Source organism: Orcinus orca, chromosome 12 (genome assembly GCF_937001465.1).
Source record: "Orcinus orca chromosome 12, mOrcOrc1.1, whole genome shotgun sequence".
NCBI lineage: Eukaryota > Metazoa > Chordata > Mammalia > Artiodactyla > Delphinidae > Orcinus > Orcinus orca.
Window position 1 is genome coordinate 1,645,050 of NC_064570.1, and position 25,662 is coordinate 1,670,711.

Consider the following 25,662-nt stretch of genomic DNA (forward strand, 5'->3'; position numbering starts at 1 on the left):
CCAGGGGTTATAGGAGCACAGAGGGCCAGCGGGCTCCACTGAACACCTGCCGCAGCAGACGCCTTCCCTCCAGGGGCTGACAGGCTCTAGGGACATACGGCGCGCACGTGAGGTGAGCCACAGCTCTTAGGAAACGGTGAGAAAAGTGAAGATGAGCTGGGACTTCCCTGGCGGCGCAGTGGTTAGGAACCTACCTGCCAATTCAGGGGACACGGGTTCGAGTCCTGGTCCGGGAAGATCCCACATGCTGCAGAGCAACTAAGCCTGTGTACCACAACTACTGAGCCTGAGAGCCACAATTACTGAGCCCACGTGCCACAACTGCTGAGCCTGCACGCCACAACTACTGAGGCTGAGAGCCACAATTACTGAGCACGCACACTTAGAGCCCATGCTCCCCAACAAGAGAAGCCTCTGCAATGAGAAGGCTGTGCACTGCAACCAAGAGTAGCCCCCGCTCGCCACAACTAGAGAAAGCCTATGCACAGCAACGAAGACCCAACGCAGCCAAAAATTAATTAATTAGTTAATTTTTTAAAAAACGTGAAGATGAGTATCTCACACGGGGACTCCCCAAGGGCGGGAGGTCAGTGACCAACGGGAGGAGACACTGGCACCACGGCCTCCTGGACCACACGGGGCAACTGTTACTGGTTTTTTCTAGCAGTGACTGTAGTGGGAAAATCGTGACAACAGCAGGGGACGTGCCTCTGTGGCTCCTGGGGCCGTGTTAGTGGCATAGGAGACTCTTCAACGCACGTTCGCTGTCACCCCACAAAGAGGACCAGGTGTGTCTGCTCTTCCCAGGCAGGAAGAAGGGCAAACCCACGGGTTTTCACTCTGTCCCCTCCCTGCTCTCTTGCACCCTCCACCCTCCCTTGACCGGGGAAGCCGTCTAACTAGAGATCTCCTCGAGAAGTGTTGTCTCACTGATAGAATTTCGACATAAATGTGTCATAAGCATTTCTAGCATTCATGGTAATAACGCCCAGAAGTGAACGCTCGGCAGTTCTGAACGTGTCCTGCTGGAGATGGGACGTGGTCTCCCACACACTGTCACCCTCAGCACCGTGTCTATTGTATCTCTGTTCATCCTCACTGCCTGCCCGGTACCTGAAGAGTCCTCCAGCGGCTCTGGGGATGATGTGCGAGTCGCCGAAGGATTCCGACAGTGGGGCCGGCTCCTCCCTGGAACGCGGGCCCAGCGTGGTGAAGCTCTTCCCACTTCCTGTCTGTCCGTAAGCCAAGATGCAAACATTGTACCTAAAATGCAAGCCAGACTTCAGGACAGAAAGACACACAGTGGGCCTAGTGCCATGACTGGACTCTGAGACGAGTGCCACGTGGATGAACACCTGAACACACTTCCCTTTGAAGCCTCTGTTCCTCCGTTCCCGAGAAACCGGGCCTTCGTTTAACTACAACTGTCTTTTGCATAATCCACCCTTGTGGTTATTTGGTTACACATTGGATTAAATCATATTCACGTTTACACACGCACAGGCAGCTCAGCGATACCTGTTTCTCGCACGTGTCTCCACAGTTCCTCGTGGGAGACCACGGCTGGCGCTTGTGCCCTCAGAGCCTGCCTGAGGATGCCATCCTGAGCCAGGCCCTCCTCCTAAATTCCACTCATTCGAACTTCTGGAGTTGCCTGAAGTAAGCTCATGTTCATAAAATCAGGCCAACTGAAGTGTGCATGAAACGATATAAAAGTTTGCATATTTTCTTTTGATGTCCTAAAAATATTTTTCCCCATGACATTTATGATCGCCAGCGTTGCTGACCACAGTTGAACTTAAGGTTGTGAGGTATTCTTACACTTCGTTTCTCCACGGGCCTTGGGGTTTCACTTCACCCTCTCAGTGCCAGGCCGGCCTGCCCACCACAGTCGTACAGCTCGGGGTGATTTGGGGGCAGCTCACTTCACAGAAGACAAGAACAATGAAGGATCCGTAAGTGTTCTTCCACTTGCGCCATTAGCCCAAGACATCAAGGAGAAGACGGGAAACATCTGAAGTACGTTTACGGTACACACTTATATGCTTGGCCGTGAAGGTGCGGGTGATCCTGGCCCACAAGTGGCTGCAGCTAAGCCCCGACCCCCTTTCGTGTCTCCTGGGAGATTAAACATCCAAGCACAGGCCCCACCCGAAGAGATTCTGGTTCCTTGGATCAACCTTTAATCAGACCCCTCCCCTGCTGCGGTGAAACAAAGGCTGTGGCTCTGATAAAACGACTTCGAAGAGTTCTGATGGGTTCTGACCTTGAACAGTGACACGAAGAGCCCTAGGGATCCTGGAGGCCTCCGCCTCCAAGGTTGACCGTTCCCTGAAAAGACGATGGAAACCATATGTGAGCGCGAGAACTGATCAAAGCCCTCTCTGCTACCATACTGTGTTTTTTTTCTTCCAGAACTGAAGAATCTCCAGGTATTTATAACACGACCCCACAGCATTCCACACCTCTCACACCTTCCCTGAGAGATGCATGTGTATTTGGCGGGGGAGCGGGGGGATGTCTTTGACGGCAGTGGATAAATGAGCTCTTAAAGGGATCTTTCAAACCACTAAGGAATGCAGAGAGGAATGAACTGGCCCAGGACTTCAAATATGCCATCTGTTTCATATTTATCATGGAAAAGGCAACTCAGGCAAAGACCATTTTAACCACGATGCCAGTTTTTATTTCTGGAATCTGCTTAATTAGATGCCTACTTAGGAAAAAAGAGAGAGAGAGAGACTCCTATCATTTTCAATGGAAGAAATTTTGTCAGATGGACGTTAAAAACCCCAATATTCCAGAGGAGGGGCCGGGTAGGTGTGTGCAGTTGACAACACGCGGTTTCTGTGCTGACCCGACCTCTGGGTTCGCGAGCCTTCCCTGCACCCCATGATGTCAGATGCTGCAGCGCTGTGGTTGGATCCAGCCCTATAATTACAGCTCCCATTTTGTTGGATTTGGCTGTGCTGGACAAACACAAATGCATCTCCTTCGGGACGCTTGATGTCAACTTCTCCGCCCAACCGAGATTCTTCAAAATGCCCTGAAGTGGAAAGTGTTGGCTTATCGTGTGTCAGTTAAGTCAACAGAGCCGTGCACTTTACTGCTGAAAAGTGACCCTTATTCCTAGGTCATGGCCACTGCCTTGGAAACCAGTAGTAGTTTCCATGGGGAAAGGCTCCTTCCCACAGGGACAAGCCCCTTGATCTACTGTCAACATTGTTAACAGACTTTAGAGAAGCCTGAAATGTACAAAGGATCCCGGAGAGAAGAAGGCTGCTGCCGTCTCAGTCTTACGGCGGCAGGTGATACAACTGAATGATCATCTGGACCCAAGGCACACGTGTTCCTTTAACAATTATTCCTCAGATCGTGTTTACACCTCCTCGCAGGAGAAGGGCCATGGAGGCTGGGCTGGGGTCTGCTCTATACGCACATAAAAGGCTCAGACGCTCCTGTTCAACTCTCGCGTGTAGCATGAATGAACTCCACTTACATTTACATGTAGCTGTGTTAAGTGACCTCAGAAATATTTTAACTCACCCATCTCAGGACGTCAGAAGGGGACACACGTCCTCAAACACCATGTTCTGAAGTTCTGCTCGACCATAAACTCTGAGAGGCAAAGGGAAAATGATGCATTCTTGGGAGAAAAAGAGATATACGTTACTATCCAAATACAGAAACCTGAGAGACAAAATAACCTTATGTGCTTCTCACGTGAACCCCAACACCGTCAAGAGTCATACATTTTGAAACAATGAAAGATGAATTTTATTACTTTTCAAGCTAACAGAGGTTAAGAAAGAATAAAAATTGTTTCCTCTGCTGTAAAAATGTAATAAGCGTAAGCAGAGTTACAAATGCTTGCAAAGCAGAAAGAAAAAGCAAACAAGAAGAAAAGAAAGGGCACCACGTAATTACCCCACAGCTAAGCGAGTCCCACTCAAGTGGGTCCAGCAACAAGGATGTAAAAATCATACGCCGGCAATACTTGATATGTAATACTGAATTTGTATGTTCAAGCTCTTAAAAGTATTGTTCTCCTAGGCCCCAGGTTGGTTCAGGCAAGCATTATACACAAAATGGGACTGGGATGCCGGCTATGACAGGGACAGTCTGTGTGTTTATAAACATGTACAGATAAACCCAAGTAGGAAGTGGCTTCCGGAAACCGTAGCTCACTGCAGCGTGAAGCAAGATGGGAGCAACGCCCCAAGGGCAGAGGCAGCGATGGGCCGCCCATTGCTGACAAAGCCCCGGTGTGTCATGTGTGAATCAAATATACTTAGATTTTAAGCTTAGTTTTCTGAAATACAGGTTTTTACTTAACTGGAACCAAACTTTTCTTTCATTTTCAAAATGTGTCCTAATGCTCAGTGGAGCCAGATCATGTCTAGAAGCAGGACTGATGTTAAACTTGAAGGGCCTTCCTTATAAAATGCTGCTTATTATACGTGATGAGGAGGGCTTTTTTTTTTTTTTTTTTTTTTGCCACACCACACGACATGTGGGATCTTAGTTCCCAACCAGGGATCGAACCCACGTCCCCTGCAGTGGAAGCGTGGAGTCCTAACCACCAGCCTTCCAGGGAAGTCACCAAGGAGGACATTTAGAACAAGAGGGACAGGGCTGAACTCTTCAATTAACTTTTCACCGAAAAAGTCCCACCAAAATACAAAAGCAGGAAGAACAGTGAAGGAGTCCAATCTGTGCACCACCAGCTCCTACAATCACCGACTGTCCCCAGCCTCACCTAACAGCCACACCTCAGCCCGGAGCCTCTGAAACTGACCTCAGGTCCAGCTTGTCCGTAAATGTTCCGTACGCATCTCTAAGGGATGATGACTCCTAAAAATCATCACAATGTTACCATTGTCACGCTTTCACAAATTAACAGTAATTCCTTTATATCATCCAAGATGAGGGTAGCGTACACATTTCTCCAGTTCTCTAATAAGTTTATTTTTCCTGTCAGTTTTTTTAAGTTAATTTTTTTTATTTTACTTTATTTACTTTATTTTTGGCTGTGCTGGGTCTTCGTTGCGGTGCGCGGGCTTCTCATTGCGGTGGCTTCTCTTGTTGCGGAGCACGGGCTCTAGGCGCGTGGGCTTCAGTAGTTGTGGCACGTGGGCTCAGTAGTTGTGGCTCGCGGGCTCTAGAGCGCAGGCTCAGTAGTTGTGGTGCACGGGGCTTAGTTGCTCCGCGGTATGTGGGATCTTCCCGAACCAGGGCTCGAACCCGTGTCCCCTGCATTGGCAGGTGGATTCTTAACCACTGCGCCACCAGGGAAGCCCTTCCTGTCAGTTTTTAAGAATCATTGCAGCTGGTTGAATGTCTTCATAGATATTCAGGGGTAGCAAACTTTTTCTGAATAGTAAATATTTTAGGCTTTATGAACATCTTACTTAAAGAGACACTGGAGCCTTTCTCACCAACAGGAGGAAAAGGTGGCAAGCCTGCCACTGCACAGCTACTCACCATGGTACCAAGTCCTCGTTAGCTAACTTGGGACACGAGGATCACAAAGCAGATGGAACCGCTGACGGCTTAGAGGTGATACGGCCAGACATCTGGGCAAGCCAAAGCCAAAGGATGAAGAAAATCACCAAATCAACAACAGAATTTAGCAAAGTAGCAGGTTGTACAATTCATGTACAAACCCAATAGCATTCATATATACGAACAAAATGAGCTCCCTGATACAATGGGAGAAAGACTGTATACATGATAGGAAACAAGAAAATAGAAAAGCAAGGTGTATATTTTAATAAGAAATGTCTAAACCCTTTATGAAGAAAACCATAAGCCACTCCTGAAAGACACATAATTCAACTCAATGAATGAAAAGATACGCAGCGCCATGTCCTCGGATATGAAGTCCCAACATGAAGACGTTCGTTTTTCCAAAGTTAGCTTATAAATTGAGCTGAACGCCCCCCAAATACCACATATACTATCAGGTTTTTTCTGAAGCTAGACAATTTGATTATAAAACTTATTTAGCAAAATCAAAGAGCAGAATAGAGAGGAAAACCCTGGGGGAAGAGCAGTGGGATGTGGAGTTGTGGTGAAGCCCATGCTTTGGGGAGAATGGTCAGGGCACGTGGTGAATAGACAGACCCTGGGGCAGAAGAGAAAATTCAGAAACAGATACAACTGCAAAGAGCAATGTACTCTCTGATAAAGGGGACATCCCAGGTTAGGGGAGAAGACGTGATTTAATGGGTGGTACTGAGGTAACTGGATAGACACATGAAAAAATAAAACTGGAACCATTCCTCATACGGTTCATTCCAAATGGGCCATGAGATTTGATTAATGTAAGAAACCCGGCCACTGCAACTACTAAAGCACACGGGTATATTTGTCTATTACCTGGCAGCCTTTGTAACTACAATTATGTCAAAGGGGAATAAGAGACTTTTGCATGGCTGAAAGATATCAGAAGCAAAGAAAAAAATACAAGTGACAAACTAGGGGAAACGGCTGCAGCTTCAATCACTGACAAAAGGTTGATTTCCCTAAAAATAGAGAAGAAAAAATGTAGAGTATAATAGAAAGAGTATCCCTTATATTCCTTATATTTCTTATATATTCCTTCTATTAGAAATCCTTTCTATGTTTTTATAGGAAAACAGCTAGAGATATGAAGAGTTCACAGAAAAAAAGAAATGCCCCTAACTCAACCACGTGAAAGGACGTGGGGTCTGACTCGGAAGGGAAGCCATGGAGAGATGTCGTTTCTCGCCACAGCCGGCAGCCACCCCGAGGCCGACAACGGGCCCCCAGGGGAGCGATGGGGAAGCGGGTTCTGACAGGTGAGCTAAGCAGGTAGAGGAAAGGCAGGCCCAGGTGGCCGGGGGAGGCCGGCCCTTTCTCTCCTTCTCTCCCTGGCTGCTCTCGCTCAGCTGACTGTGGAGACCCAGTGGCCAGCGCACCTGCATCTCTGCTCAGCCCCGCGTCCTGTGCTCCCCGGCACGGTCCCCACATGCAGCTCTGACCGTGGGGCCTATCTTCGCCTTACCTGTGCCCGTCGTACCTAATAGGGTGTCTTGCCCATAACCGGGGGTCAGTCAACGCTTGAACTTGAACAACTACACGTAGAAATTACTACAAATATGTTGGTAGGTACATCACGGCATAACCACACACAGTAAAAGAACACAGCCGAGAGGCCTCCAGCTGCCTGATACGCAAATTACACTCAAAACAAGAAAAGTGACCTATTTTTCCCATTGCATTCTGGGTCAATTCCTGTTACTTTTAGTTTGTTTTTTTTAAAAACAATACTATTTTATTCTGCTTACGAGACCACTTTCTTCTGACCATGGGGCCATTTGTAGCTTCCCAGGTGGTAAAGCCCGTGCTTTCCCCTGCAGCCACGTTTACTTTTAAAAAGGAGTTAAGTGCTGAAACTGTTGAGATTTTCCTTCAGAACTGAAATAAAATATTGTGACATTTACTAGTTCCATAAAAAACTGTTAGAAAATAAACAGCGTTGTGGTTTGCTAAGACCCACATGCCCCACCACCTGTACAGTCAGCTGATCCTGCGTCCCGAGACCAGAATCAGCCCTGAGTGCAGAGGTAAATTTCAGCTTTTCCTCTCACCTAGTTGTACAGCACGTTACACACGTTCCTTCCTTTCTCTTTGGGCTCAGCCCAAGCTCCACAGCGAGGACCCTCCCCTTCAACCTGAACCCTGTGTATGGCCACTGAGACGCCAACCAAGGAGGATGCTCCCGTCTCAGCTGACGGAGCTGGTGCCCCCTCCCCGATCCCCAGACGGGGCAGGTGACCACTGGCAACTTCCCCGCCTGCAGTGGCCCCGCCGCCGTCTCCTCCTCTGTTGAGAGCTCGGTCACGGGCAGCTGTGGGAGTGGATGCTGCCACATTTGGACACTGCAGGGTCTCCTGGTGCTAAGTGCTGGTATCCCCAGAGAGGTGATCCTTTGCCGTCTCAGCGTCAGAGGTCAGATGCTCCAGGAGTCATTCCTCGGCCGCACGCGCTTGTTGACTCAGCCTCGACTTCTGAAGCATCTCGATTGGTCCCTCTTCTCCACACCTGCTAAGGGACTAGTTCATCCACCACCCAGGCCGATGCAACGGCCCCTGACCATCCCCCAGCTGGTCACTCTGTCCCAAGACTACAGCCCTTCTAGCGTACTCTAGACATTGCTCCCATAGAGGTATTTCCAAAATGTAAATTAAACAAGGAGGGAGTGAATGAAATCACTGGGGCTGGAGAGAGAGGTCTGAGGAGGAACGAGTGATGCAGAGCGTGTCACCGTGGGGCCACTTAGGTCCTGATGGCAAGTGACGCACTGGATATGTCCCGGGAGGTCCTCTGCTGGCATAATGAACACCCTGAGTCCCTTCAGTAGGGCGGATGGGGGTGGGCACCAGTCACGGCGGCCTCAGCAGTGAGGGAGAGGTAAGCTCGGTGATGGGGGCCTCCGACCATGGCAGAGCCGCCGAGATTGCCTCCGCTGATGGACGCAGGGAGGCGTGGGTGCCTGGGTTCTAACCCGCTTACCAGGGGAGTCACTGACTGACTGAGACATTGTCTCTCCATGGAGGCCTCGTCGGACGCCGGAATCTGTTTCAGGAGGTGTAATTCCGATATAACGCCAGCGATGTCCCCTACAGCAAAAGGAGCTCTTACATCCTTTCTGCTCCCAGACTCTGGAGGAAGGTTGGGGAGAGTTCAGACGCTCACCAGGACCGAGGCTCTGACGCAGGTGAGAGGCCCGGGCCCAACGGCGGGCGCCTGGCCCTGGAGTCTGTCCGCCAGCCGGGTCCCGCCCGCCCCCCCCCCCACCCCCCGGGGCATAATTTCCTTTTTCTGTTGCCTGACTGTGTTGCCGCTCCTTTAACATCAGGCCAAAATGTAACCCTAAGGACGAGCTGCCCGGAACACACACCCCGGAGGGTTTTACTGATGTCCTCAAACGCCTACGTTTTAACCATAAAGAAAAACAAGCGAAAACTGCTAAGGTTTACAGTGTTTCACCCACAAGCTCCAGGGACACCATATGAGGAACATACAAAGCCATGAAAACAAGCCTGAATCCAGAATCTCCCTACGACCGTTTAGAATGTCATCCCACGGTATGATGACTAGATTTTAAACAGCGTCTGAGATGATTGCAAGAGCAGAGCTTAATTTTCCAAACACAGCTTCAACGTTCTCCCTGCCTGCGCACATCCCACAAACAAACAAGAGTCTTTCCCTTGGCCTTGTAGAGTAACTCCCTTTTATCACAGTCCTCAGGCTTTTGACCACTGGAGATCCTTCCTTTCCGGATGCACCTGGGCTGTGCAGAGCCGTGGGTCCGGACACCGGGCTTGGTCTCCAGATCTCACAGCCTCCGCCTCACGGAACGGCCCAGATGGGGTAAGACGACAGGGGTGCCTGGCTCAGAGCCAGTGATCAATGACGGTTATTTCCCTTACGTCGAGCTGCTTTATCGTCTATTTTCTTATTTGTATCCAACTCCCTAGGAAGCTTTCAAAGCATCTCGGGCATAAAATTCTTTGCCATCAACTCAGTCATCAAGTTTTAGAGCTAAAAGTAAACTTTAATCCAAATCCCACATTCTCCAGAAAGAAATCTGAGGCCAAGCGGAGGTAAGTGAACCACATTCAGAAGGAAAGCCCAGGCCTCCGGTTCCCCTACAGGTTCTCCCCAACCCCTGGTGCCTCTCTCAGGCCGTCTCAGCGTTTTCTGAGCCTCGGAAACCTCCCTCACCAAGGTCGGTGGGCCTCAGTCATGCCCTGGTCCACGTGCAGCAGGGAAGGTTAGCCTCCACCTGCCCGGGGGCGGGGCGGAGCGGAGCGCTGTGTGACGTCACAGCAGATATCGGAGTCCTCCGCTGCAGTCAGCACTCAGCACCACCTTTGGGGGTGCACATCCTTCTCCTGAGATGGGCCCTGAGTTTGCAGACCTAGAGCGATGATCCTCTCCTGGAGGGGATGTCGAGTACCAGGGCCCCAAGAAGACGGCCTCCAACGCGTCACCGCGCCTTTGCCGGGCACCTGCACCGGTACGGATACGTCTCCGCAAAGCCAAGTTGAGTATAAAAACTCAGTCCCCCCAGAATACAGCTAAAACCAACCAATGACTTCTTGCGAGCAAATGCAGACAGGTCCATACCGGGTGATGGATTCAGAGAAGTTTGGACATCATTAAAATAGATACGCAGGCACAGACTTTGAACCACCCTAAATCTCCACAGTAAGAAACAGAGCGACCAGACGGTAAAACCAAAGATCCACGCTATTTACTATAAAAGCGAATGACCTGCAGACCCTGAGCAGGTGGGGAGGTGGTGGCTGGACGTGAGGTCGCCCACAAGAGCAGCAGGGTTGTCCCCGAGACGGCAGTGCCCCTGGGGCGGGACTTGGAGCAGCTCCCGTTGGGCAGAGACGGACGATTCGGGTGCCAGGACTACTGCTGTGGATGAAAACCCACCGATACGCTTCGATCCACAAGATTCCACGATGCTCAGCGAAAACCTTCACTGGTGCCACTGCAGGAAGCCAGGAGCCTCCTCCCTGTTTGGAATCTGACCAATGACCGAGGAAGATGGCACGTTGTCCCGCCGTCCCTGGGTGACGGTGCTGCTGGAGGACCAGGGTGTGGGGAAAGCAGCTCTTTCAGAGGTTCCAGGAAGAGGTTCCAGCAACACATCAGCACGTTTTGCATCCTCGCTGTTGACGCCACCACCAGACCCACCACCTTCCCCCTCGGGATTGAACCCGGTCTGGCCAAGCCTCGGGGTCAACCTGCCACTCTGCAATGCACAGAGGACAGAGGAACACGCTGGGCGGCGGCAAGGACACGTCGTCAGCATCACGCGGACGGTGCGAAACTCCCAGGTCCTGGGCCCCGACTGCTCCACGGACAAACCATAGGGAAGAGAGGAGAGGCGCGAACCAAAGGCCAAGAAGACTTAAGGACTGAACCTGAAAGCGGGCGGGACTGAACCACGGTGTTTGGGGACGTGCCCTCGGGCAGCAGACCACAAGGATCTGAAACCGGGCGCGTCTGACCAGGTCCACGCAGTCTCCACCCCGTTCCCCAGCAGCCAGGCCGGGTCACACACGTCCTCCTGGCCGGAACTGGCTCATGCGGCGTCCAATGCCCATGTGGGCCTTCCCACCACAAGCACAAGGCAGCGGACAGGTGCTTCCACGCTGCAGGACAGCGGCAGGAGCGGGACCCCTCCCGGGGTGGCCATGAAAACAGACACCGAACCGAAGCAATTTGCACAGGACCTGTGACCACAGAGCGAAGGGCACAGAGCGGGGTGGGGGGGGCCCAGCTGGGTTGTCCGTCTTGGTTTGTAGGCACTTTTCCACATGTCCCGTGAGCGTGGAACCTTCTGGAAGCCTGTTCCTAGTCTGTGCTCTGAATCTCAGTGGGTGATCCATCTGTCGATCTATCGGCTGCTCTGCGTGTCCGCTGTCGCCCTGTGCACCTCAGCTCTGCGTGTCTGCTGTCGCCCTGTGCACCTCAGCTCGGAAGGACGGGCAACCTGCCGCTGGGGTTGTTTACGTCTTTCTTCCTCTCGTTTGTGAATTTCTGCCTAACGGGCAAATCCACTTCACTAGTTGGTTCTCGTCTTTGGGAACACGATGTCTGTCACCTCACAGCTGCTACGTGTAGGACGGGCGGCTGGGGCTCTGCCCAGAGCACCCCTTTCACTCATGGCTGGCTCCGCACTTGCATCCCCGTGGGCCTCAGGGCCAGGAAAGTGACACCCACTCCCTACCTACCCACATCTACCTCTGCTCACAGCTGCCTGGCTTCAGTGGTAAGGCAAATACCACACGTACGGTACCTCTCACCAAGTGCCAAAAGATGCTAATACATTTCTTATGATGACCTCAGAATAAAGAGGCTTGGTGTCGCGCTGATGCCACCAGGAGGGTTAGTTCCAAGCACATCGCTCACGACACTCATGTACAGCACACAAAAAGCTTCTTTTTAAATTAACTTACATAGCAATAGTAAGTAATACTGTTTTACTGCTAAACTAATGAGAGAACACAAGGGATGATGTCCATTTCCTACTGGAGTTTTTATTTAAGCAGCTGGAAGAATAGATTTATTAATATTTTTGTGTGTTATTAACACGTTATTATGTAGCTCCTGGTTCCTTCTGCTTTCACAGTGTGGTGGTGACCGAGGGGGGACACTGCACAAGGGTTCCTGCGCGTCCAGATGTCCTCCCATAGCCTCTGAGATCAGGAACATGGTCGGGGGAAGGTCCGCTCTCACAGCTCCACGTGCGTGTGTGTGTGCGTGGATCACGGTAACGAGGGCTGAGCGGCGTTCCATTGTGTGTGTAGACAGATGCCACGTCTTCTTTATCCGTTCCCCTGCTGATGGACACTCAGGCCGCTTCCACGTCTTGACTATTGTAAATGATGCCGCTATGAACATTGGGGTGCAGGTATGTTTTCAAACGAGGTTTTTGTTTTCTCCACACCCAGGAGTGGAATTGCTGGATCATACAGTATCTAATATAATATTGTAAGTCAACTATACTTCGATTTTTAGAAAGGTAAGAAGGGAAAATGATTCTCAAAAATAGATGCCGCTAGATTTCCACAGTGGCTGAGAGGGGACAAGACACCACCGGGCTGGCCCAGGGACCGTGGTGTCCACGTGGTCAGGCCATCCCCTAAGGCTGAGCAGGGCCTCCTAGAAGCTTCCCGACTGCAGCTGTGTGCAGGCTCCCCTGTTCTTCAAGCTCCCCGGGTAAGGAACCGCCACAGATTGCTTCAGAACTGGCACAAAACCTCTTTGCTAATTCCAATTCTGCTACCAACTAGTTATGTGACCTTGAGCAAGTCGCTCATCTTTTTAAAGTCTCGTTGTCTGCCGTCGGTCAAATGCGCTGGTGTGGAGGCTAGTCCTAGAGGGGCCTTACAATTATATGATTCGTTGAGTCTGCGGATCTAAAATTTGGGTTAAATTCTTTCATAAAACAAGAAAATATTAGGAACTTTCGCTACAGTAAAGGAAAACCCTTCTACGGGCCTGATGAAAGAGAAGATCATTTCCCGAAACAAACTGGTATAAAACAAGCCCACGCCACGTGTACACAGAGCACCGCGCAGAAGACTCAGCAGAAATTTCTGGAAGAATAGCAGCGTCCTTCCCTGAACGCAGGTGATGAGGGACAGATCCCCTCCGTCAACCTGATTTAAAGATGTAAAACCACCCATCAGTAGGAGAAGAAAATGTAAATACAGAGAATCAGTTTGAAGTAAACTGATGGAAACTGAAACAACTTCTTCCTTAAATCCTTGTAATACCTTAAAAAAATCCAAGTCTTTCTCTGCCCGCAGTCTGTAAAGCCATACTTTGTTTTACAACAATTTTCAATTCCTCAAAATGGTTCATATTTGAGAAACCAAATCCTGATTCTAGCAAAGCCCCTTCTAGACGTAGAACTTTACAGTAGGAAAGAGCAAAGCGTCAACTGTCCTGGAGAAGTAAAGTGACAAGAGTTACATATTCGGCCCGTGACTCGGTTCTCGTTTCCATGGAGATCTCTCTGTCACGGTGCGGATGAGACACGCCAGGGCCCTGGGACGAGCCGTGGTATACTGGTTGGGTATGATTTCAAATCCACTTGCTGATGGCAAAAATGAAACTGTTTTCAAGAGTGAAGTTGTTTTGATCCCAGAATGAAGTTGCTTCTAGAAGTGAGGTGTTTTGCCGTAAGGATGAGGTGAGCTGTGTCAGGATGCTGTCCTATCATCTTGTCGCTCATCCAGCAGCCGAGGGGCCCCTGCGGGGGATTCTTCTCCATAAGAAGAGAGGAGGCAGCATCTTTGGGGAGGGGACACTTGGGACCATCCGAGTATGTCCCTTCTGGGCAGGCGGCCTTTCGCTGACCCAGCCCCGGAAGACCTCGGGGCACTAGCTCCCGCCGAGGTGAAGGCTGGGTCCAGCCACGTGCTCCAGCCACGGGGACTCTGGGTTTGCGTCGGCGCCTGGATCGGCGTGTGGTTGGTGAGGTCGCCCCTGCCCAGAGCCAGCTTCTAGAAAGGCTCACTTCAATCTGCACTTCCTTTCATCCCCCTTACCTGGAACAACGTGTGATCAATCTGTCATTTGTTTGTAGGGTGTTACTCCCTTACTGGCTTTTTAAGAGACATTATCCTGTGTGCTATGGGCTTATGAAATTATTTTCATTCCCACAGTGAACCTGGGTTAAGTAAATTATTGGCAAAGACAATCTCAGTCTCTGAGGATCATCTGCCCAGAAACAGACCAAGCTAGAAATGTGCGTTTCATCTTTTTAGTCACTCATTTGGTGAGTATGTTTGGAGAGGCGTCTGTGCCACACCCTTAGTGGAGTTTTCAGGTGAACAGAAGAGACGTCAGCCTGCCTGGACCAGCCTCAAGATCTGGTGACACAGACAAATTTAACAAAAGAATCATACGAAATACTATGAAGAACCTCGAAGAAAAATAGATACGGTGAGACTGCATGAGAGAGTGTCCTCGTTAGACTGGACACCAGGAGAGGTCTTCCTGAGCCCGTGATGCTTACTGTGAGGGTGGGCAGGTGAGCCAGGTGGGCGGGGGGAGCATCAGGACAGAGAAGGGCGTGTGCTGAGGCTCTGAGGCAGCACAGGGCTTGTGGCGTTCAAGGCCATCGGAGGGACAATCGAGAATTCGTTCTAGAAAGTTTATGTCTGAGACCCGAATGAGCCAACCCAAAGGCTCTCACACAAGCCAGGAATCTGTTCTTCCACAGCTGATTATCAAACAGGCAGGTGCAAACTAAATGAGAAGCGCAGATGGGTAACACTGACGACAGTCCCTGAGAACTAGGGCAGGACCGGGACTCTCCAGCTGAGACTGATCTTACTCATAGGCTGAATCCAAAACGCTTCAGTGTGGAATTCGATTGCTCATCGAGATGAAGTGCTGTGCTACACGCCAAGTACAAACGCAAGCTCTCCTTAGACTTTTGGAAATAAAAACAACGTGGGAGCCAGGAGCTACAGTGTCACAAAACAGTTCACTTGCGTTCTCAGCAGATTTAATGACATGAAGTCTTGTAACAAACAAGTCAATTAAAGTTAAAAAAAACAACTTGGATTCTGCTGATTTTCTACAACATAATCCAAAATGCCCCAGTCAAAAGAAATTTTCTTATCATGATGGGTAAAGTATTTTTTTAAACCCTCAAACTTCTGAATTTGAAGATTCCGTGGAAATTTTACAGGGACGGGAGGGCCCGTCAGGATAATGAAGATGTAACCAAGCACAGCAACAGGGATGAGCCTCCACCGCCTGCTGGGGGCAGGTAGGGGAGGGGGGAGGGGCGAGGGGAAGGGAAGGGGGAGGGGCGAGGGGAAGGGAAGGGGGAGGGGTGGGGAAGGGAAGGGGGAGGGGTGGGGAAGGGAAGGGGGAGGGGTGGGGAAGGGAAGGGGGAGGGGTGGGGAAGGGGGAGGGGTGGGGCCGATACCCTCCCACTGAAAGCTCCTCGCGTTGACCAGGATGCCCTCAGAGCTCGGAACATGTAGAAAAGGCAGTAACTTAACCACAGATACTCAGTGTCTTCACCTACGGGTGAGGTGGTGAGACGGTCCCCAGGACCCGCTCTAACCCAAACTCCTAATCATGAGGATAAATTGGTTCCCTTCTGCTCACCGCAATAATCCTGGTACTGAAGGAGACATACGGGCATAAAATGATGGAAGAAAACGTACTTAAAACAAGGAATTTTTAAAGCGCTTGTTTTATAAGGAAGTTTACAATCAGCTACAACAATTTTCACGGCTTCCTTGTAAAAAATAAAGCCATCAATCCATTAACTGAAACTACTTTAAAAAGAGTTGCTGAAGTTAACGATGTGTCACCATAATAACTGATTCAGAGGACAGGCCTTGTGGACAAGGGCAGGGATTTGGAGGAATCAATACACGACAAAAACACCTTCAAAACGGTCGCTGTCCTCTAGGGGGCCTGGGACTTCCACATTCAACGAAAATGATCAATAGTAACTAAAACGTTAGCATTTTGTATGCTTTCCAAACTCATTTTGTGACCGTCATAATAAAGCTAGAATTAAGTCCAAGCCCAACATCTTTTAAAACTTTTATTGATGGAGATTTTCAAATATATACAAAAATGGATGAAGCAGGATAATGAACCCTCAGCCAGCGTCTTTAACTTTTGGCCAATCTTGTTTTACACATATTCCTACTCAACCCGCCTCCCTGTTGTCTGGCGTATTTTTAATTAAATGTCAGACAACATAGCATTTAATTTCAGTCTGTATATCTAACTGATAGGACCTTTTTTAAAAATACAACCGCCAGGCCATTAATCTTACCTTATAAAGTTAAAACCATCCAATACATGTGAATTTTTCCTTGGTTGTCTCCAAAATGTCTTGGTAGTGGCTCCTTCAAGCCAGGTTCAAAGGAGGCCCCACCACGGTGGTCCTGGGCCTCGTAAGCCCCCTGTCCTGCAGCACCCTCACGCCTTCACTCCCGCCTTCTGACGTTATTCACCCGTTAGAGGAATCAGGTCATTCGTCCTGCGAAACGTCCCCATTCTGACTTGGCGGATCGTGGATGGACGCTGAGATTGACTGAGAGCAGCAGCCTCGGTTACAGAGGCCGTGGGTGGCCTACGGCAGCCACCTTCAGCCCCTAATGACCGCGAGGCTTGCTTCCAGAGAAACCAGAGTGCTTAGGGGGTCCAGAGGCCCCCCCCGCAGCGCAAAGACCCCGTCAGCCCCAGCGGCCTAACACCTGTTGATGACCGTTACCTAGAGTCACTAGGGGTTTCAGATCGTGATTTTCTAACTTTATCATCTGCTCTCAGTTTATGCACCAGACCCTCCTGATAAGGAAGAACTTCCCCTCATCAATGCAGAAGAGGCATCACAATGTTTAATTCTTTATCATTTTTTAGAATAAAGGACTGACGCTCCAGCCCTCTCCCAAGGTGATCCATGAGATTTTAAAATAATAATAACTATGAACTGAAGGTTTTCACAGGCGTGTGTATTTCCGTCTGCTTCAGGCACTGCCTAAGCTCCATTATTCTATCCAACGTCTGGGGGCGCCCCGCTAAGTTGATTCTGCATCCTCTGACACGACCCCACTGTCCTGACACTTCACTTCCTGTCCAGCACCGCCCTTCCGGCACCCGAGGACCCGTGCCCCCTCAAGGAGTCCCACTGCCCTGTACCTAGAGACCACAGTCTGGGTCCCCACTGCCACTCCTAGGCCTTTTCTAGAGACAAAGATAAGAAACAGGTGGGTTTTAAAGGGAAAACACAATCATGAGTTCATAGTAGAAATGCCTGTTTCAAATTTAAAACTACTAAGGTCATACTTAACTTTATTAGTTTGATACTTGTGTTTCTTTTCTTATGCTACAAATTTTAGGACTCACTCACACGTGCACTGATTGATTTGGGGGCTGGAAAATTAATGAAAGCGAAGTGACCTTCCTCACGCTGAGCTACAAGTGAGAAACCTTATGTATTCACGTGGGGAAGTGCACCCGATGCTGCATTAATTTCCCGTCTGATAGAAATCAAGGAACAGAAGCAGTCTTCATTAACTAAGAAAGCATGAATAAAGGAGGAAATTCTTTTACATTCATTCAGCCTCTGAATCCCTCTCAATGGTGGGGATATTTGAACCATCCAATAGGAAGCTTCCAAACACAATGTGTTAGGAAACTTCACTCACGCCATCCACTGCATAGACGCTCCTCCAGACACTGAGGGGCTGAGGGGGTGAGACAACATTTAAAATACACATGACGATGGAATTCTTTCTGAAGTCCCTCTGCTTCTCCAGCATTGGGGTTTATTTCCTGCTCCCTCCCTTCTGTTCCCCGACACCTTCTCGCACCCAGGTATCCATTTTTCTATCCTTTTCCTACCTTCATCTCTCCTCCCTCCTTTTTACCTTCCCTCGGCATTTTTTCTCTCTACCTCTGCTTTGTTTCGTATTTTTGTATTCCCTAGTTGTGTTGTGTGATACATGCGTCTATATATAAATACCTCCCAAACGTACAGCCTGAGGTTAGAAGCTTGGGGGCGACTGAGACAGAAGGAAAATTATACCAAGGTCTACGCCTTCAGGAGCTCAGGTATTTGAAGGCAATCATGAATCCGGAAAGAGGCAACATGTTTCAAAACTAAAATTAGGGACTTCCCTGGCGGTGCAGCGATGAAGATGCTGCGCTTCCACTGCAGGGGGCAAGGGTTCGATCCCTGGCTGGGGAACTAAGATCCTGCATGCCACACAGTGCGGCCAAAAAAAAAAAAAATCCACTAAAATTAAATGAATGTAAATATATAGGAGCATAAAAGATAGTTCACAAAGCCTCTTGTGAATCTGTGTGAACTTGATCAGCCCAGGGCAGCGCCGTCCGACAGAGCTTTCTTGTGGTGATGGAAACGTACCACGTGAACTGTCCAGCAGCGCACCTGAGATGTGGCCAGTGCAACTGAGAAACTACACATCTAATTGTATTTAACTTTTATTCATTTAAAGTCACAAAACTACATGTGGCAGGAAGCTACCTCATCAGGCAGCACAGAAGTAGATTAACAATGTGACGAGGCACTCTGTAAACACCGCTCCCAAAGCTCTTTCGCAGACACATCACATTTTAGGACCACTGACCACTGGACTGCACAGCTGTACTAGACGCGTCCTATTGTCAGGACCAGTCAACGAGGATGCTAAGGACTAAAGTGGCAAAATAAAAGTCTCGAAGGAGGGGCTTCCCTGGTGGCGCAGTGGTTGAGAGTCCGCCTGCCAATGCAGGGGACATGGGTTCGTGCCCCAGACCGGGAAGATCCCACATGCCGTGGAGCGGCTGGGCCCGTGAGCCATGGCCGCTGAGCCTGCGCGTCCGGAGCCTGTGCTCCGCAGCTGGAGAGGCCACAGCAGTGAGAGGCCCGCGTACCGCAAAAAAAAAAAAAAAGTTCATCCTTACATTTGTTCATGGGGCACACTCGGTTGGGCGTATCAAGACGATACCTTTTAACAGCATCCTGGGCTAAATCTCTCAGGCATTTCAGAAGGTTTCTGAGATGTGGTACCTTTGCTCATTATCCGGACCCTCCGAGGGGCTCGTCTCAGCGCTGAGACGTTGCAGAGACGGAAACAAAGAATCAGAACCGGGCTGAACCTCCATCCAGCACAGAGATGAAGCCGCACCTTCCTGCATTCTGGGGACTAAGAAAGCGGAGGCTTATGTTATCTTAGGAATGAATTCATGGCAAGATCGTGTTGAGCTAGCCACATAGATGTGGCTCTGTTTCCACCAGGCAGTGCCTGGGTCGCTCCAACGACGAGGAAGTTACTGCCCCCGGACGAGCTGTGATTCACTGCCCCACAGTTCTTCCCGGGACTGCGCTGACGTCTTTCACCCGTTGCCCTCCGACAACTCTGGGGCCAGGAGCCTCTGCAGGAGCCTCTACCCCTTCCACAGGCCAGTTGTCGGAAACTGCTCAGCGACCTCCAGACACCACACTCTCCGCTCACCCCACCGGCCCTCACTGCTCTGGGCCGCGTCCACCATCGTCCTGAAACGGCTAAAATCAACCCAGCCTGTTTGTATCTTTCCTGAAGCATCATGTCCGGGGTGAGAAGCACGTCTCTAGCTGCGGGTAACGGCGAGGAGAGGAAGGAGGCTTCCCCCCTCTCTGGCACGCATACATCCTTCTGTCCACGCAGCTGGGCAAGCCACTAGCTCGCTCGGCAGCCACGGACGTGAAGGACCAGTGCCAGCAGGGTCGCCACAGACACCCTACGCCCCTGGTGCCCAGGGAGCTCTGGACCCACTCAAGGGAGCCGTCAGCTCCTGCCCCGTCCCTCAGGCTATGGAGACGTTCCCGGGAAGGCAGGAGAAATAGTAGCAGGAAGGCAAACCTGCCAGAAGCCTCCACTACCCCAAGCCGGAATCCGGAGTGTGCGGACGGACGCCTGCACGGACTCACAGGACAGCAGAGACTTAGGGAAAGGAGGGGGAGGGACAAGGCAAGGGAAGCTGGGAGAAAGTGGATGGACGGGTGACGTCCGGTGACCTGGGAGGTTATTACACCTGTGGAGTGACGGGTGCCACCTCCCAGGAGGGGACGGCCGCCCTCACGCCATCTGCCCCTGGGCAGCCAGAAGCCAGTGGGAGAAGCCTGGAAGGCGAGGGACAGCGACCCCAGAGGGAGCTTGTCATCTGGGCTTTTGCCGCAGTTGGTGAGAGGGTCCACTGGCGACAACAGCGCAGATGGTGGTGACGACGTCAGTCCCAACATGTTCATTTCTACTTAAAAACTGACTGCAGCTGCAGTGCCACCGTTGCTGGCGGGACCGCATTCTCTCTCTTGCACCTGTGCACTTGGCATTTTGGGGACAAGTCAGTAGAGGCTGCCGCTCTAACCTGTTGAGCTATTTTGATATTCAACATATTTGCTATCTATTCCTTTCAAACTTGTATCTTCAAACATAATCAACCTGCCTTTTTATTTCCATCAAGTCACATGTAATTAGGACCCAAAGAATCAGGGGCAGAGCCCAGAGGACGTCCCTAGGAGCCTCACCCTGTTGTCACCTGTGCCTGGATCGCTGGCCGGGTGGACGGGGGCTCCTTGCGGGAAGGGATTGTGTTCCCCACGTGTCACCCACCAGCAGAGCATCGTGCGGCCACGTCGGCTCCCGCTGCCACTGCTTGGTCACGCACGCCGTGCGGGAGCGCTCCAGACGCCCCGCCTGTGCCCGCCGCGCTGCCGCAGGGGCAGGGTCACCCCGAGTTAGAGCAGCTCCCAGATGGGTCCCCAGCCCCCTTCCACCACTCACTCCCCGCACCCAGTGCGCCGGGGGCCAGGCCCTCGGCACCCAGGCCACTTGAAATGCAACGTGTCAGCCTCGTAGCAGGACATGCGTCTCCGGACGGTGGCCCGTGGACGCTCCCCCCATCCTCACAACCCGCCCCATGGTGTGGACGGGGAAGCATGCACACGGAGGATTCCTGGGGCGCCACCGGGTGGGGGGGCAGTTACACCTGTGGGCGTGAGGTCCGGGAGTTTCAGGTCACGATGCATCCTGGGGGAGTGGCGCGGGGCTCTCAGAGCGAAGGCAGAGCGGAGTCCACGGAGCCAGAGCCCTCACACGTAGGGGACCCTTGCGCACAGGGCCCGGACCAGCCGCAGCTCAAGGTCATGAAGGCCTTCCTGAGATCACCCAGAGAAAAGGAGCATTGCTCTAGGTGGGGCGCAGGGAGACCCAAGCCGGGGAGGCCGGGACTCAGTCCCGCCTGTGAGCTGGGCCGGCGCTCGGGGCTGAAGGAGCTGGGTGCCCGCGCTCCAGGCTGGCTGGCGGCCCTGCGGGGCCCCTGCCTCTGCGTGAAGCACACTGCCTTTGGTCGGGGTCCCCGTCGTACGTAGCTAGCAGAGCCTTGAGGGGGAGCCGTGCTGCCGGACACTGTCTCAGAAAGACGGTTCCGACGCTCAGCCCGGTAACTCCTGAAAAGCCCCGAGAAGAGGAAGGAAGCTCCTGTATGTCTTGTTTCAGCTTCTACAAAACAAGAACGTGCATGGGGCGCCCCTGGTGGCGCAGTGGTTGGGAGTCCGCCTGCCGATGCAGGGGACACGGGTTCGTGCCCCAGTCCGGGAAGATCCCACATGCCGCGGAGCGGCTGGGCCCGTGAGCCATGGCCGCTGAGCCTGCGCGTCCGGAGCCTGTGCTCCGTCCGCGACGGGAGAGGCCACAACAGAGAGGCCCCGTGTACCGCAAAAAAAAAAAAAAAAAAAAAGAACGTGCACGACTAATACAATGCCTATGATTACTAATCATCACAGCATAACCAGAAAGCTTCTGTAAAATAAGGACACAGCCTTAACACAATCAGACATGAATTTATCATGAGCTAACTCTATGCAAAGTTGACGTCCTCAATCACAGACACACACACCGTTGCCAACCAAGGGTTTCAGTGACGTACGTGCCTGGGCTCACTTCAGACGTTCTGAGCCACGAGATTCGGGCTTTGCGCTTTACAAAGCAGCACATGTGACTTTACATACTTACATAGTTGGAGTATTTAAGAATATCAAGTCTGTCACCCGTGTCCGTAGGAAGCACAGCTCATCCCATGGTGAAGAGCTCGCCTAGGACGTTTTTCCACCTGCTGTTTACTTCCTGTGATGCCCGCCCTCCCCTCCTGGGAACAAAGCTCTAATCTACTATGCAGACCAGCCCCTGGAAGCCAACTGATCACAAGCCGTGGGGAAAACAATGCGCGCCAGGGATATAAACGTGCACAACGGCATTCCAGGCTCATAAACATGCAGTTTCCAGAGACCTTTGGGAACAACGCGACAATGCAACACAATAGCACCCTACGCGGAAGGTACTCCTTCTTCTTCCTGAAATTACTTGAAGGATTTTTGGCTTGAGGACAGGTCCATGGAATGACAGAACGGAGATGCTACTGTTTAATATCAAACACTCAACTCATGGAACCTTAACTGAACTGAAACAGCTGTTCTTTGTCTCTTTTGTTAAGTCTTTTCTTGCTATAAAATGGAGACCACTTTAGTATGTTTGGGAAACGTTTTCATAAAACATCAAAATTAAACTGAATTAAAGTATTTTTACTATACGGAATGCAGGTAAAGTTATATCCTTTATTCAGAGATGGATTCATTTTACCCGGGTGGAAGAGAATGGAGAATTCATTCTGTATAAACCCGTTCTAAATACACTAAAGCAGTTCATGCGGGGCAGGGCTGGGAACCCAGAACAAATCACCCCCAAGGGCACATTAATCCTGTTTACAGATGGTGTTTCCATTGTTGTAATAATTATCTTTTTTTTGTGCTTCTAATCTTTACCCTGGTCACATTGTTTGTAACAAAAGGTGAAAAATGCTCTAAAGGCATCCACCTTGGAGACCTTCCAGTGGGTCTGTGGCTACTTTTCCAGCTTCTTCCAGAAGCCACGGTCTTTAAGAGGAGCTGCTTTCTTTGACGACCCGCTGTATTAATGCCACTGGATCGACAGACAAACCAGTTTTCTACCATTTGACGCAGAAATGAAAATGAGAGCAACCGCGATGTGTGAAGCTCAACCACGTAAAAGCAGCGATTCGTCTCACGGCCAATGCGTTTCCCTTTTCCTATTTTTACCAGGACCCCAATCGTGTTTTGAGGCTTAGTCTTCTATGTAGTTTTAGAAAGAACTCCCAAAGTGAACTCCAGCTACAACTGATTATAAAAATGGTAACAATTTTATAATGTAATCAACAAGGCCAGATCAGTCCCTTGGAATGGAAAATCTATATCTAATACGCGGAGGGGCTTTACCTCCTAAAATTAAGGCTTCTTTTAATTCCATAAGAGTAGATCTACTGGGATAAACCATAATGGAAAAGAATATTTTTAAAAGAAGAATGTATATATATATATATATATATATATATATATATATATATATAACTGAATCACTTTGCTGTGCAGCAGAAATTAACACAAAATTGTAAATCAACTAGACTTCAATAAAAATAAATAACTACAGAGTAGATGTATTTTGACAGGCATGACTTACACAGTTCACCAGAAAAGAATCACCCTCACTACTGAACAGCAACATTCATGGTGGAAATGAAGACTGACTTCCGGGGAAATTCTTCCTACCTGGGCAGCGCAGCAGAGCTGGGCCAAGGTCGAGCGCGTGCGTCTCCACCCATGAGGCTGCTCCCCGTGAAGAATGGTGCCGAGGCAGCGGACGACTTCTAGCCCAGGTCCATGTTCACAAAGATCACTCCAGGTGCCTTGTGGGGAGGACAGGAGGGAAGGGGCAGACCACTCAGACTACGGACAGAGGTCCGTCCATGGTGGCCTGGACGTCAGACTATCACAGTGGGGACGGATCGATGGATCAAACCCTCGGGACGGGACAGGAATGAGGCTCTGGCCTGAGCCGCTGGTGGGGAGATGCCACGAGGTACTGGGGCAAAGGTAATGAGCTTGGGATTTTGCTTCATTTTGTTTGGTTCCCACTCTATTTATTTAGGTGTTTATGCTCTCACACTACATCCTTATAAGCCAGTAAACATTACAAACAGTTTTTCCCCCAGAACTGCAACCACATGTTCCCATACAGTGAAAACACCTGGTTGAACTACCAATACCACCCACCATCCTGTCATCACCTGCATAATAAGACAGAGTTACCATGTACCCGGCACTGAGATGCACAGCTCAAAAGCCACATGAAATACGGGATGTGCACTCACTTCATTAGCGGGAACCCACTTCTTATCTTCGGGCGGGGCAGAGGGCAGAGACATCTGGGGGGTGATGGGGGGGAGGGACGCCATGTGACATTGTCCATGGGGGCAGGTGGGGGACACGCAAAATAATGCCAGCGGCAGGGGGAGGCCAGGACAGAGGGCCCAAGGCACATGCTTGGAACAGTGGACATGGAATCGTGAAGGTGGAGCCAGGACCGAGCTAGGACAGGGACCAGACGCTGACCCTGTGCCGGAAGACCCTCCCAAGGGACGGGTCTCAGCAGCTGAGCAGCCGGGGTTACGGGGTTACGGGGTGGGAGGCTGGTCCCAGCAGGAAGGGCATGCCCACCCCGGTGCTCCAGGGTCGCAAGCTGCACAGGTGTCCTGACCTTGGAGAGGCAGGAAGCCCGACTATGCGACAGGAGGCCGGCGTCTCTGCCAGGAGGAGGGGATATTGGCAGCGGCTGGGTGAGCAGAGATGGGAGAAGATCTCGGAGGCCTCTCATGGGGGGCGCACACCGGGGAGAGGCAGGAATCAGGCTGGATGAGTACAAACACTGTCACTCGGGCAAAGGGTCCTGGACTTATTTTAGGCAAGTGTGAAACTGAAAACAGGAGTATTAGTCCCGGGCAGGAAGAGCCGCCCTGGGGACGTCGGTGGGCAGGAAGGGCTGTAGTAACCGGCGACATTGTCTTAGGGTCAGGACGACAGCTGTCCCCGGGCTGCACGGTTGGGGGTGAAAATGAGAACACCGTTTCGTGGCAGAGTCCTCAGTGCTGGACACGCCATCCACACAAACCCCGTCTGCTCCCACTGCGGTTCAGAGGGGCTGAGGCAACGGTGTTGGAAGTTGGGAGGGTGCAGGGGGTGTAGGCCACAAACATGAAGACTTTCTGTTATTTAATTATCAAAAAAGAATACAGGGACTTACAATACAAACGCCCCAAATGTTGCAGACTTCATCTGGCATTCTATAGCTAATGGTCTTAAACATAAAACAAACATTTTTCTTGGTCTCAGTGATGCTTGGAAAACTGGTTGGCATTTCACAGCTACCCCCCACTGGTAGAACATCACAGACAGGTCTGAATAGATCTACTCTGTCTGCGCTAACCTTGCAGACAGACATGAAAACCCCAGAACACGGGCTGGAAGTTTAAGGGGTCAGCAGCTACGGCCACAAGGGATTCTGGGTAGAGTGACCAGCGCTGGCAGGTGGCCTGGGTCCGGGACGCCAGCCTCACTGGCTGCGAAGCGCCGTAGGGGTGTGATTTCAGGGTGTCAGCTTCCGGCAGCTCAGGTCCCGGCTGGTGGCTGAGACAGGTCGTGTCATGAATGTGCCCGAAGTGCAGGAA

The 25,662-nt window shown here is 50.9% G+C and overlaps 1 long non-coding RNA gene across 1 annotated transcript; it reads right to left on the reverse strand.

Annotated features, from left to right (window-relative positions):
* Positions 1–2,468: 2,468 nt before the first annotated feature.
* Positions 2,469–8,720, reverse strand: LOC117196242 (uncharacterized). Its single transcript, XR_007470473.1, has 3 exons — positions 8,542–8,720; positions 3,547–3,646; positions 2,469–3,046 (listed from the first exon to the last, which is right to left on the reverse strand). It is a non-coding gene; the product is annotated as an uncharacterized LOC117196242 (long non-coding RNA).
* Positions 8,721–25,662: the final 16,942 nt, after the last annotated feature.